Raw genomic sequence first — 3,252 nt, 5'->3', positions numbered from 1 at the left:
CCTGATGATGCCTGTCGGGGGTCTCCTCAGGGTGTGTCCAATCCATTTCCATTTCTTCACCTGTATGTCTTCCTTTACTGGCCTTTGGCTTGTTCTTTCCCACAGTTGAGCATTAGTGACTCGATCGTACCACTTGATCCCCACTATCCTTCGTAGGCATCCATTTACGAAGCTCTGCAGTTTACTTGCTGCTGATGCTGTGAGCCTCCATGTCTCTGACCCATACATTAGAACAGTCTTCACGTTTGTTTTGACGATCTTCAGCTTGGTGTTCAACCCCAGTTCCTTAGACATCCATATATTCCCGAAAATGATGAATGCTGCTCTTGCCTTTTGGATTTTGACCTTGATGTCTTCGTCTGTCCCCCCTGCCTTGTTGATGACACTTCCCAGGTAGGTGAAGGACTCAACACCCGCCAATGGTGCCCCTTGCAGTGTGATAGGAACGTCGGCTGCATTCATTCGAAGAACTTTCGTTTTATCCTTGTGAGTATGGAGTCCAACATTACGGGAGAAGGTCCTGAGGCGATTTGTTTTCTGTTGCATCTGGGCTCGACTGTGAGAAAAAAGTGCCAAGTCGTCGGCAAAGTCCAAGTCTTCCAACTGACTGGAAAGGGTCCACTGTATGCCACCGCGTTGTCCCGATGTTGTCTGTCTCATTATCCAATCCATTGCTAATAAAAAGAAAAAAGGCGATAGCAGGCATCCCGGTCTCACTCCTGTATGCACTTCAAACGAGTCTGTCCGTTGCCCTCCAAGTAAGACACTGCAACTCATTCCCTCATACATCTTCTTGATCAATCTCACGAACTTGTCAGGTATACCGTAGTGGCGCATGAGCTTCCATGTTGAGTCCCTATCTAGGCTGTCAAAAGCTTTCTTGTAGTCAACAAAGTTAACGTACAGGGAAGAGTTCCACTCTGTGGACTGCTCCATTATTATCCTCAAAGATGCAATCTGATCAGAACATGATCTCTTTTAACGAAATCCTGCCTGCTCCTCTCTTAGTTTTGCGTCCACGGCTTCCTCCAGTCTTTCCAGTATGGTATGACTTAAAATGTTCCTAGGAATGGAAAAGAGCATGATTCCTCTGTAGTTTTTACACTCATGCAGGTCTCCTTTCTTGGGTAGTTTCACGAGCAATCCCTCTCTCCAATCCTGTGGAAATTCTTCGCTGTCCCATATCTTGCCAATAATTCCATGAAGAATCCCTGCCACAGTGTCGATATCCGCCTTGAGAACTTCTGGGGGAATTCCATGTGGGCCGGTTGCCTTGTCTGCTTTCTGGTATCTTATCGCCTCCTTGATCTCCTCTAAACTAGGGTTTTCTTCACTCACCCCAGATCAATCTCTGCTGGTGGAATGTCAAACTGCTTTTCTGGCCTTGATCTGTTCAGTAACTCTTTGAAATGCTCCTTCCTGCGTTTTTTTCTGTTAGTCTGAATTTGTCAGAAGCTTTCCCTCATTATTCGTCACTGGCACATCTGCGTTCTTGTATCTGCCTGCAAATTTCTTGGTGGTTTCATACAGTCCTCTCATGTTTCCTGTCCCTGCTGCTTCCTCTGCCTCGCGTGCTAGGTCATCTACATAGTTTACTTGTTTATTTGTTTACTTGTGTGAAGGACCGACATAACTGCACAAGGGGCATTCCCATAAGCGCTCCGTCCCCCGAAGAAGCACATCTCGAAGTGTGTGGATGCTGACGGTTCCAAGTAATGGTTGATTCCATATCCTTCTCCTCCTCCCACTCAGTCTTGAACTTCTGCAGGCGCCCCATCCAATTTCAAGCTCACGAAGTCGCTCAAGATGATGGTATTACGTGTCTTCTTGCTCTTTTTCTCTTTTTTCCTTGACTGACCGTACAATTTCATGTTTGTCAGGGCACAGCTTCCCTTCTGGTTTTGCTGTCCCAGCGAGCTCATCAGCCCGCTCATTCCCCTTGACTCCAGCATGGCCCAGGGTGAAGATCCACGTGATCTTTTTCAGTGTTGTCTTCTTCAGGAGCTCTGTCCATTCAGCTCTAAGGTTCCCACTTTCAATCTTCCTAAGAGTGCTCTGAGAGTCTGTGACAAAGATCACATGTGCTTGTCGGGTTGTTGTGACCCATTTGAGAGCATGGGTGATTGCTTCTATCTCCATTCTCATGCTAAATGTTGTCATATCGTATGCTCTCTGCTGTTCCTGCACCAATCTGCCACTCACTCTTGCTGAGAAGATTTCCTCAAAGCCTACTTTGCTACTGCCTACCTTAGCGTTGAAGTCTTCCATTAAAATCAAGAAGTCATTCCTTCTAACCTGATCAATAGTATTTTGTAGCATTTTGTAGAAAGTTTCTTTCACATCCTGGTCCTTATCATTGGTGGGGGCATATCCCTGGATAACATGAAGGTTGATGTCTTTCTTCTGTGAACGGAATTCAGCTGACATTAATCGCAGGCCCTCTGCTTTCCATCCTATCAAAGCCCGCTTGGCGTGTGTTGATAACAGAACACCTACTCCTTTTGTATGCGGCGAGTTTTCCCCCAGATGTCCAGAGTAGAAAACTGTTTCCCCTGAAGCAAGTTGGCACACCCCTGCATTCGCCCATCTCGTCTCACAGAGACCCAATATGTCCAGTTGGTAAGCCTCCGTCCTTCTTGCAACCTGCAGTGCCTTCCCTGCCTCGTACATTATACGAACATTCCAGGTGCCAAGTCTGGTGGTTCTTCTGGTCGACAGGAGGTTTCTCGGCTTGGTGGCTTCCTTTCGGCTTTCACCACCCTGCGTCATTCTTCACTACATATTCTCTCCTCTCCTCGGTGATGAAGGTCCTCCATCTCCCAGAACTGGTGGTCGTGTAATTTTTGCTCTTGATGTTTTTGTAGCTGCTTTTTGTTTTACGGGAAAGGGCTGCTAACCCTTTGCCGAACCGACCTTAGTCGCCTTCTACGACATGCGCGGTACGGATACAGTGGTCCTATTCTTTGCTCCCCTGTCTCTTGGACAGGGCCCCGAGAACCAAACGGGTGTGAACATCCCCCACCTTCTAAAAAATGAACACGGTGAAGAATTAATTTATACTTTAAAGAAATAAGATTTAAAAACAACAAAAGTGGGCCAACAAATTATAAAATACAAAACAATTGAACAACAACAACAACAACAAGTTTACGTTCTCTTGATTATCTAATCTATGTCTCTCTTTGTCTGTCTGTCTATCTGTCTGTCTGTCTGTCTGTCTGTCTGTCTGTCTGTCTGTCTGTCTGTCTGTCT

This window comes from Aplysia californica, unplaced genomic scaffold (genome assembly GCF_000002075.1).
Source record: "Aplysia californica isolate F4 #8 unplaced genomic scaffold, AplCal3.0 scaffold00462, whole genome shotgun sequence".
In the NCBI taxonomy this organism is placed as follows: Eukaryota; Metazoa; Mollusca; class Gastropoda; order Aplysiida; family Aplysiidae; genus Aplysia; species Aplysia californica.
Note: the sequence above shows the minus strand (reverse complement) of the source record.